A 12,215-nucleotide genomic window follows, 5' to 3' on the forward strand; every position below is an offset into this window, starting at 1 on the left:
ATGGGATCCAGGGAAGCTTGGCCGTGTGGATTCAGAATTGGCTTGCCTGTAGAAAGCAGAGATTGGAAGGCTGTGACTAGCAGTGTCCCACAAGGGTCGGTTCTGGGACCTCTGCTTTTCGTGATTTTTACTAATGACTTGATGAGGGAGTAGAAGGGTGGGTTGGCAAGTTTACAGATGACACAAAGGTTGGTGGTGTTGTGGATAGTGTAGAAGATTATCGAAGATTGCAGAGGGACATTGATAGGATGCAGAGCTGGGCTGAGAAGTGGCAGATTGAGTTCAATCCGGAGAAGTGTGAGGCGGTACACTTTGGAAGGACAAACTCCAAGGCAGAGTACAAAGTTAATGGCTGGATCCTTGGTAGTGTGGAGGAGCAGAGGGATCTGGGGATTCATATTCACAGATCACTGAAAGTAGCCTCACAGGTGGATAGGGTAGTTAAGAAAGCTTATGGGTGTGTTAGCTTTCATAAGTCATGGGATCAAGTTTAAGAGCCGCGAGGTAATGATGCAGCTCTATAAAACTCTGGTTAGATCACACTTGGAGTACTGTGTCCAGTTCTGGTTGCTCATTATAGGAAGGATGTGGAAGCGTTGGAAAAGGTGCAGAGGAGATTTACCAGGATGCTGCCTGGTCTAGAGAGCATGCATTATGAAGAGAATCTAGGGGAGCTAGGGCTTTACTCTTTGGAGAGAAGAAGGATGAGAGGAGACATGATAGAGGTGTACAAGATATTAAGAGGAATAGATAGAGTGGACAACCAGTGCCTCTTTCCTAGGGCACCAATGCTCAATACAAGAGGGCATGGCTTTAAAGTAAGAGGTGGGAAGTTCAAGGGAGATATCAGAGGAAGGCTTTTTTGCCCAGAGAGTGGTTGAAGCATGGAATGTGCTGCCTGGGGCGGTGGTGGAGGCAGGTACATTGGTCAAATTCAAGAGATTACTACATAAGCATATGGAGGAATTTAAATAGAGGGATATGTGGGAGGAAGGGTTAGATAGTCTTAGGTGAGGTTTAAAGGTCAACACAACATTGTGGGCCGAAGGGCCTGTATTGTGCTGTACTGTTCTATGTTCTAACTGTGTGTAGTGAATTACTGCACTCCAGTTCTGTACTGTATTTGCCACGTTTATTTAACAATTAATCAGACTATCATTGTAGTGCCTTGGCTTACATATAGCTGGTATTGCCAGCTGGACTCTGTACTCATCTCTGAATCTGAATGTACCTAAAACACGCATTGCTTAAAGTTATTGGCAATGTGAAAAAAAATATTAACATTGCCAGTTATGATCTGGAGAACATTGCCTGAAGTGCAGAAATGAATTCAATAATAACCCTGGAAGAGAGAGTTTGGAAAAAATATATGTTTAGCAGAAGCTTGCTGCAACATGGGGAAAGAACACGGGGTGAGAAGAATGGCAAAGTTCTTCCAAGGTACAGAAGGATTGACTGAATGGCTTCAATCTGTGCTGCATCTTTCTGTGATTCTATCATTGTTAAAACATTTTATTGTTTCATAGAGGAAGGTAGAGGCACTCTTCATTGTGAGCACTTCAGGGCATTCTGAAACACTTTTCAGCCAATCCAGAGTTTGTAAGTATATTTACTGCTGCATAGCGGGTCAGGTGACAGCACAACTTCCACACACCAGCCTCCAACTAACAGAAGTGGGATCACGGACAGGAGAGAATTCAGAGATTCACCTACCTCCATGAGAAGAAATTTCTATGCCCTCAGTTTTAAATGACCTCCACCCCAACCCTCCCATCCTGTAACTATGTCCCCTTGTCGAAGACTCTCTCACTTGTAGAATCTCAACAATTATCTGCCATGCCTCTTAGGATCTGATATATTTCAATAAGATCACTCTTCATTATTCTAATTGTCAATGAATACTGATCCAACCTCTTCAGCTGTTTGTGATAGGAGAGCCCTCTTATCCCACGAATTAGCCTGGAGAATCTCTTCTGGAATGCCTCCAATGGCAGCATGTCTGCTTTTTAAATAAGGGGACCAAGCTGTACCCACTGCTTTGGAAGTGTACTCTCTGTTGTTCCAGAGGAAAGCCCAAACAGTTAGTGGACAGCAAGCTCCCACAAACAACAACATGACAATTACCGGATAAGCTGTTTCAGAAATATTGATTGAGGGATATTTATTGGTCAATGCACTGGGGTTAACTCCCCCCATCTCTTCAATATACTGTCATGAGATTACTAGATAAGATATCTTTATTAGTCACATGTACATTGAAACATACAGTGAAATACATCTTTTGTGTAGAGTGTTCTGGGGGCAGCCCGCAAGTGTCCAGCACCAACATAGCATGCCCGCAACTTCCTAACCTGTACGTCTTTGGAATGTGGGAGGAACCGGAGCACCCGGAGGAAACCCATGCAGACCAGGGGAGAACGTACAAACTTCTTACAGACAGCGGCCAGAATTGAACCCAGGTCTCTTGTTGCTGTAATAGCATTATGCTAACCACTACATTACCGTGCCTGCCCTTTCAACTTTACATTTGACTGAGCAGGTAAGGCCTTAGTTTAAACATTTCACCTGAAAGGTAGTGCTTGGAATGATCCAACATCCCCGGAGTTCTACACTGGAGAGTCAACCTGGGTTTTTATGTTCAATAGAAATATATGTTGATCAGACACTGAGACGATCTTTATGACTATTTTTTCTGGTTGCTTTAGGAAGGCAATAATATCTCAGAACACCACAAGCTTGTGGCATGTTCTACAAATGTGCATTTTTCAACTTTTATGCTCCTTTGTTTGTTCTGCACTTTAGCTGCTGTCATTTCATATCTTTTACATTCCTTTGATCAGCTTTTCTCTCTCGAACTGCTCCCATTAACCCATTGACTAGATGACCTTGTTTACAGCTTATCCCCACAGAACTCTGGACTCACCTTTGATAAGTCTCCTTTTCCTGTCCCTTCCTCCCCCAATCTTTCTGTAACTTCAAACCAACTGCTTTCTCTTGTTACTGGTTATAATGAAGGGTCTTTAAACTAAAACATTTCTCTTTCCACAGATGCTGCCTGTCCTGCTGAGTGTCTCCAGCATTGCCTGCTGTTATTATATAAGCCTGTGGCATCTGTCCAATACTGCCTATTGTGGTAGCTAGCTCTCTGGTGACAAAGGCAATGAATGACAAGGTCTATTAGTCCTCTGTCATATATCTTTGTTTAATGGTGAGCCTGGATTATGCATCCACCTCACTGGAATTTTTGATGAATTCTCTGCCAGGTGATCAAGTAAACAGGTGCACAGTGGAACTTCTGTACCTTGGTATGGCAGAGGAGCATAACTCAGATGAACTAGGCCTCATTCAGGACAATGTTATCGGATCCTTGCTTTCACAGAATGCAGCATTAACAGCTCACAATATGTTAACTGTGTGTCTTTTCCAGTTTGAGGCCTGCTGTTTGCAGATATCCAATCACAGCAAAACTGCAAACACAGAAGAAAGCAGTCTAGATAATCTTCAGTAGAATCTCATCCTGCTTTGTATTCAAGAGGCTGCCAACACCACAGAAGAACACATGTGTTTTCCTCTGATAATGCCAGTCTCACATGCCTAACAGACCACAAGATTAATTCAGAAAACATTCAGTTTTTAAAATGGGTCCATCAGGAAAGAAAAGATAGGATCTAATTTCAGGTAGAAAGCCTTCTCCAGTCAGTCTGTCCCTTCTTTGTGCAGAGGCTAATCATCTTTTTGTGTGTTCTGATCGCTTTCAGTTTTAACTTCAGGTTTGTAATGATTTCAACTTTCATCAATTTAACAGTCAGAAGTACACCAGCGTGCTTTCTACAACACTTTTAGCACAGTAAAATGCCCCAAAGTGTTTTACAGGACTTTATCAGCAAGATTTGACAGTGAGCTGGATAAGAAGGTCTTATGACAGATGTCTAAAAGTTTGGTCAGAGGAAAGATTTCTTCTGATGCATCTTGAAGTAGGGAAGAGATTAACGCAGCAGGGAGACATAATAGGGGAATTTATTCGAAGTAGGTGAATGAACAGCTGCCAGTGGAAGAGTAATATTAACATTAGGAACAACGAAAGAGCTGGTGAGATTTAGAGGAGCACAGAGACTTCAGAAAGTTGAAGAGCTGGAAGAAGTTATAGGGGCAAGGTCAAAAAAGAGTTTGCAAAATAGCATGGGAGTTCAAACTCAAACGCAAGCTTAAGCAGGGGGTGGCAATTAGAGGTGAATGAGATTTAATGCAAAATTGCAGATAGACAACAGAGTTTTGGATGAACAAAGTTCAAGAAAGAACAATGTGGGTGGCAAACCAGGAAAGTGCTGGAATAATCATGTTAAAGGCATAGATTGAGGCCTTCAGTAGCCAATGAACTGAGCCAGTGGCAAAGATAGGGGGCATATAACAGAGGCAGAGGCAGGCAGGCTTGCTGTAGAAGCAGTAAATAATTGGAAGCTTATCTCAAGATCAGAGACAAGATCAAGGTAGCTAACATTTGGTTCAGCTTCATACAGTGACCAGCAAAGAGTGACGCTGGTGAGAGGGAATGGCGTTTGAAGCAGGGACCAAAGACAATTGTTTTGAATATGTACATAGAACACAGAACAGGACAATGCTGATGTCTGTGCCGAGCAAGATGACAATTTAAATTGATCCCATCTGTCTTCAAATGGTCCATATTCCTCCATCCCCTGCCTGTTCATGTGCCTATCTAAATGCATCTAAAAAAGGTTGCTTTTCTAATCTGCTTCCACCAGGCAACATGATACAGGCACCAACAAACACCAGGCTTTGGACTTCCCAATTTTAAATTGGATGGAAAGATGGCCATGTTTTTGAGAGGCAAAAATACTTTGGAGGTGAAAGGTGGATTGGAGATGGGTTGGCGGTTTGCAAGGACAGTCACGTCAAAACGGTTTCTCTACAGAAGGGACGATAATGCCAGATTTAAAGAAGTGTACTAAAAAGAGAGTAAACAGTTGACAATAACAATTAACATGGGGCAAAAAGAAAATCATAGCAGAGTCAAAGGTTTGCAGGTAGTGGTGGCTTCTTAAGATGAGTCATAAACTAAAGTTGTCTCCGCCCTTTCAGATGGATATTAAACATCCCATAGCACCATTTGAAGAACAGGAGAGTTTTCTTTGGTGTCCTGGCCAATAATTAACCCCCGGTTAGTAATTAAAATTTAATTACCCAATCATTATTTCATTGCTATTGGCAGGACCTTGCAGTGTGCATTGTCTGCCCTTTTTTCAAGGTATTTTGACTGAATTACCCTCAGTTCTTTATTTAAAGTTCTTACTTTACTTATCAAGTTCTTTACTTGAAAATTTAACGTACAGACATCTGCAGGAGAAATTCACGGGTTGAAAAGAAATGGCGGATTCATGAAAAATCTGCGACATAGAAAGAGGCTATTTGGCCCATCATACTGTGCCAATCGAAATGATTCTACCCACCTTACAGCCCTTGGTTCAAGAATATGTCCAAGTGCAGTGAGGACTTCTACATTTCAGGGAGTGAATTGTAGACCCCCACCACTCTCAAGGCAAAAAAGATTTTTCTTCAATGCTTCAATTGAATGCTTCCTTCAACATGTCAATTATTTTAAATCTATGGCCTCTGGTTTGTGATGCCTGTTTAAACAAAACATTAAATGAGTTGAATTAAATTGAGTGAGGGAGGAATCACTGAAGTAGGATAGATTGAATTTCCTGTACATAATTCTTTGCAGTAACATATGTACTGTTTACACTTGGAAATCATAAGCAAAGAACTTTGACATTTTCCTGGACAACTGCATCGATGGAAATGCTTGGAGATATGAAAGGTTACATGACTTTGATCATCCTCCTAATATTGTCTTCTCTGTTGTGTTTTGTCAGCAAGCACACCTTAGGTAGGAACCCACTGTAAATAGACTTTCAAGTTTAAACTGGGATATCCTGTATAAATACTTTAATAATTCAGTTAGTCACCAACAGGAAATAAGTCTACAGATATCTCAAAAGAACTATTACATCAGGCAAAACCCTGCATTCCAATAACAATATTTGTTTGCAGAAATAATTTACTGTCTTGTTCTCGGGGAAGTCTCACATCAATTCAGTGGCCATTTAAACATTGTGCCGGATGTTACTCAAAGCAATGTGTTGATAGAGAGCATGTCTAAGTAGTTGTGAGCTTTGCAAAAGGAGAAACTTTGTAACTGTAAACTTTGGACAATAACATCCTAGATAAGCAGCCATGCTTTGAAACATTTTAATGCAATACAATAAAGCCCACTTGCCTGCTTATTTTGCAGAATATCCATGCATTTTTGTTCAAGGTAGTTTTGGCTAAATGGATGGACTGTCAGATTTTAAAACTAACTCACCATTTAATGTGCTGGCCACAAGTGCTGGTTTCAAACCAATAGCTTGAGAATTTAAATGAGGAACAGACAGGAAAATAATCTAGGCTGGGAGTAGATGGTGGAGAGAGCAGGTAAAATACAGTGCATTTGTTGCACAAACATAATTGTTTCCTTTAATATCAAGCGGCCACTTTATAGAAGAAAAAATAATATTAAAGTGGCCTATTGAAAGGTACTTTATTCCATTTTAATTCCAACAACAAAAACCCTCGTGCTACTTTTCCTTCATTTCTCCTGACTAATATATGGTGAAGTCATGAGTGTTTCTTTTTAAATTAGGCTCTGTTCAACCAGGATGTTGATTCCGTAAGCCATCTGATTAAGAAGAATTAAGGTTGATATGGTTGCTCCATGGGGTGTAATTATGCTACCATGAGATGTGTGTATAGTACACATGGAAACAGGGAGCACTGCCAAAAAAAGATTAGACTCGTTGGTGACAATGGAACGAGAGGTGGCTCTGGCTAGGTTTAGTCATCTGTTGATTGCCAGCTGTTAAAAGTGTGAAGGTTGGAAATTTTGTGAGGCTCCTCCTGATCTTGTGTTTCAGCTTCAGTAGAAGGTCTATAGAATTTCTGGTGAGATTATGTTAAAGGCCTTTTCTTTAGGGTTTCCATTAAACTTCCATCAAAAACACAAAGTCATAATTATCAGTGAGTTTAAGTTTCTTATATAAATTTGGGTTTATGTTAGTCTGTGCGTAGCGGAGACTGTGCTCTTGTCTGAGTCAGAAGACTGTGGGTTCAAGTCATAAAGTCATGGAATCATACAGCAATGACTCTACATCCATGCCAACTAGCCAACTATCAAGTCCCATTCCGAAGATTTGAACACAAAACCATTTAGGTCCTGACAGACTGTTGCATCCTTGAGGGTGCGACCTTTCAGATGAGACTTCAGAATAGCACTCCATCTGTTCTCTGAGGTTAATGGAAAAAACTCACATGGAGCCATTTGAAGAAGAGCTGAGAAGTTCCCCTCCAGCACACTGATATTTAACTCCCATTTGGCTCCCTTGATCCAACATTACAACAGTGACTGGCCATCAGAAAACCTCAGAGCGCCAGACACCCTGGTTCAATCCTGACCTCAGGTGCTGTCTGTGTGGAGTTTTCACATTCTCACTATGACCACGTGGGTTTCTTCCATGTTCTCCATTTACCTCCCACATCTCAATAATAGGCAATGGCTACATTATTTGGCCACTGTAAATTGTCATGAGTATGTAGGAGAGTGGCAGAATCTGTGGTTGGGTGAGGGGAAATTCATGGGAATATGGGGTGAAAAGAATGGATTAGGTTTGGCTTAATGTTAATGGGTTTTCGATGGTTGGTGCAGATGTTGTGGGCTGAAGGAGCTGTTACAATGCTTTGTGTCACTTTGTTGTAAAGTGCTTTAATGTATCCTCAGACCATGAAACTTACTTCATACATGCAGGTTAGTTTGTATATCTAAATTGCTGAGGGCATTATTGAGGAAAATTGAGTGACAGGAGGTTCTGAAGTTGATAGTGTGAGGAAAACTTTAAAGTTTAAAGATAGATGAACATCTCTTCTGATGTTAACAGGTTTCACATACTGTGCCTTGGTCAATTGGCCAAGCTAATTCCCTGCTAAAAGGAATAAAATTATTTGAAATGAAAACAAAACCATAAAAGGAGTATACAGAACTGATCTCCCCTTTTTTAAAAAAGGATGTAAATGTATTGGAAGCAGTTCAGAGAAGATTTACTAAATTGATATCTGGAATGAGTTGATTGTCTTAAGCAGAAAGTCTGAATAGAAACAGGCCTGGTTGCACTGGATTTTGGAAGATGATAGGGGACTTCATTGAAAAATGTAAGATCCTGAGGGTATTTTGGCAAGATGAATGTGGAGTAGATATTTTCTCTTTGTGGGAGAATCTCAGTCTAGGAGTCACTGTTTTAAAATAAGTGGTCACCATTTAGATCAGAGATGAGGCAGTTATTTTTCTTTCAGAGGGTCATGAGTCTTTGCAATTCTCTTCTTCAAAGGGGTGTGGAAGCAAGGTCTTTGAATATGTTTAAGGCAGAGGTAAATACACACTTGTTAAGCAAGAGGGTGAAAGGTTATTACAAGTAGATGGAAATGCTGAGTTAAGGTTATAATCAGATTAACCATGATTTTATTAACTGGCAGAGCAGGCTTGATGGGCCAAGTGGCCTCCTCCTGCTCCTAATTTGTACTTTGCTTGTCTGGATTGATGTCTTGTATTGGCTGTAGAGGCTCATTTTGTTCACTTGGTTCAGGAAGTAGTGTAGCAAGAATCAAATGTTAGACAAAATGCAAAAAATGCAACAGTCCCTGAAATTTTCCAACAAATTCAGAACTCAGTTAGTTAATGCTATAAAAAAATTATTCCAGCAAATGTAAGTAAAAACTTTATTAACTTGCTGGAATGATTGAGAAAGCCAATGACAATGTTTGTGGACTTCTGACATGTTAACAATAGCTCTCAGGTCACATTAACCAAATGGCACAACCCTCAACCCATGAAAGAGCTTTCTGAATTCTTGGATACCTAGCAGTGTTTCTATGGAAGTGCTCTTAAATTACCTTTTACAATTTCTATATAAACATTCTCAGGTATCTTTGCTGAATTGCCAGCTATTCACTGAAATGAGTTGTAGTTTTCTATTGACGCACTGAATACCTTGTGTATAAATGTAAATGCAGCTCACTTTCACTCATTCCAGCTCTAATGCACCCTCAATGCTATCTGCTCACGTACAAAGGCACAGCTCACCAGCAATCACTCATTCTTTTGGGATTTGATCTAACCCAGTGACCCAATGTTCCAAAAACCCAATATGGTGTTATCTGCTTGGTCGACTACTTGAAAGGTTATTGGCAGCTAATGTTTTGTTAGGGGATTTCAGTTAATAATTAGTGGGCAATTTTAGAAATTATGACTAATTCTAGTGCTTTCACCGATCCAAATCATAATTTAAGATTAAACAGTTAGCAATTTGTGTCTGCCATGAACAAACCCTCAAATAGTTAAATTATGGTTTTGTGTGATCGGTTGGCAAATAGTTAAGAATAAAAGATCTAAGAGCAGGGATACTCCTTATGTCCCTTGAGCTTAGTCCACCATTTATGAGATCATATCTGATTTGAACTTGGGCCTCAGCTCCACTTTCTTGCCTGTTCACAATAAACCTTGGTGCCCCAATAGAGCACAAGTCTGTCTGTCTAAGCCTTGAATATATTCAGGGAATCAGCCTCCAAAGTTCTCCACAGAGGTAGCGAATTTAAAAGATTCATCACCCTCTGAGAGAAGGGATTCCTCCTCATCCTTAAATTGGTGAGCCCTGATTCTAGATTCCCCTATGAGAGAAAAACATCTTCTCAGCATCTGCAGTGTCCGGCTCCTTCAGAATCTTATATGTTTCAACAGCATCACTGCCTATTCTTCTAAACTTCAATGAGTACAGGGCCCACCCTGCTCAACCTGTCCTCATAAGTCTATACCTTCATCCTAGGAACCAACCCAGTAAACTTTCACTGAACTGCCTCCAATGCAAGCATATCAGCCCTTAAATAAGGAAGCTCAAAACTATGTACAAACCTCTAAGTATGATCTCACCAATGCTGTCCACTGCTGTAGCAGGATTTCCCTACTGTTGTTCTCTGTTCCTTTGCAATGAAGCATGAATTCCATTTGCCTTCGTAATTAAACAGCTGTAACCATATATTCCTGTTTTTCATGTATGAGGATACCCAAATCCCTCTTTCCATTCTGCACTTTCCATTGAACTAATATTCTGCTTTGCATTCTTCCTACCAAATCAGATAACCTCACATCTCCCTACATAAGACTCCATTAGTTTTTTCACTCACTTAACAGATCCTTTTGCACACTCTGTATCCTCCTCACAACTTACCTCCCACCTGTCTTTGAATGATTAGGAATTCAGCTGCAATGTACCCGAGTCCTTTCATCAAAGTCATGAATGTAGATTGCAAATAGTTAGGGCCTCAGCCTTGATCCCTGTTTGCACCTTACCAGTTACAGATTGCCAACACGTTGCACCTCACCAAGCATAGACTAGGTTACCGTTTTGGCAGAGCACCTGCACTCTATCCACAACATTCACTTCAAGCATCTGGTGGCATGTCACTTTAACCCTCCTTTCCCACTTCCACACTGACCTGTCTGTCCTCAGCTTTCTCCACTGCTATGGAAAGGCCAAACGCAAATTGGAAGAATAACATCTCATATTCCCGCTTGGATAGTTCACACTCCAATGGTATGAACAGTGAATTTTCCAACTTCAGGTAACCCACACCTGCTGTGTTCTCCTCCCACACACACTCACTTGTCTACCTCGTTCTCTTCTCCCTTTATTCGCCTTTTCCATCCCTTCACCCCACATGGTTCCATCTGCCCATCATCCTCTCCCATCTGGTTCCACCTATCACCTATAAGCCTCTATCCCAACTCCCCCACCCCATACTGCTGAATACTGCCTCTTCCCCCTCAGTCCTGATACAGGGTCTCGACCCAAATCTTTGATTTATACCTTTTGCCTCCACAGATGCTGTTGACCCATTGAGTTCTTCCAGCATTCTGGTTTTTGTAGAACGCCAACTTGTCAGATCTTACCAGTTGCAGTTTACCAACCTGTTGCAGCTCACCAGTTACAGATTACTAGCCTGTTTCACCTCTTCTGTTACAGTTGGTCAGCCTAAAAATGATTACTTTGTCCAGACTCCAGTTTCTTTCTCTTACCATTCATTATCCATGCTAATACTGTATATTACCCTATTGCCATGAACTCTTATTTATCTAGTGTCCTTTTGCGTGATACCTTATTGATGCCTTTGGAAATCCAAATATAATACATCTATGGTTCCCTCTATTCACTCTCCATGTTGCATCCTCAAAGACCTCTAATAAATGTGTCAAGCATGATTTTCCTTTCATAAAACAATATTGAGTTAGATTAACAATAAGTTTCTAAGTGTCCTGCTACTACATTTCCTCAACATTAGATTCCTGTATTTTCGCAGTATAGACGTTAGTCTAATTGGCCAATAGTATCCTGCTTTTTGTCTTTTTCTTTTTTAGAACAGGGACATGTACCGTGGGCAGGCACAGTAGTATAGTGGTTAGCGTAATGCTATTACAGCGTCAGCGACTGGAGTTCAATTCTGGCCACTGCCTGTAAGGAGTTTGTACGTTCTCCCCATGTCTGCGTAGGTTTCCTCCAGGTGCTCCGGTTTCCTCCCACATTCCAAAGACGTATGGGTTAGGAAGTTGTGGGCATGCTATGTTGGCACTGGAAGCATGGCAACAATTGCAGGCTGCCCCCAGGACACTTTACGCCAAAGATGCATTTCACTGTGTGTTTCGATGTACATGTGATTAATGAAGATATCTTATCTTATCTTATCATTACTGCAGTAAAAAGGGAGAATATCCTCGAAGGTTTTTAAATGAGGTTATATGGTTGAAGATTCAAAACAAAAAAGGGGTCGATAGCCTGGGGTGTTCTGTAGGCCTCCAAACAGTCAGGGAGATACTTAGGCAAATTACAGAAAAGTATAAACGTTACAGTGTAATAGTGATAGGGGATTTCAACTTCCCCTATATTGCCAGGACTGGATGGCTTTAGTTATAAGTAGAGAGTGGATAGGCTGGAATGTTTTCCCTGAGGAGTAGGAGGCTGAGGGGTGGACCTTATGGACGTATATAAAATTACGAAGGGCATAGATAAGGTGAATGGTCACAACCTTGCCCCCAAGGTAGGGGAGTCTAAAACTAGAGG

Source organism: Pristis pectinata, chromosome 5 (assembly GCF_009764475.1).
Source record: "Pristis pectinata isolate sPriPec2 chromosome 5, sPriPec2.1.pri, whole genome shotgun sequence".
NCBI classification, from domain to species: Eukaryota; Metazoa; Chordata; class Chondrichthyes; order Rhinopristiformes; family Pristidae; genus Pristis; species Pristis pectinata.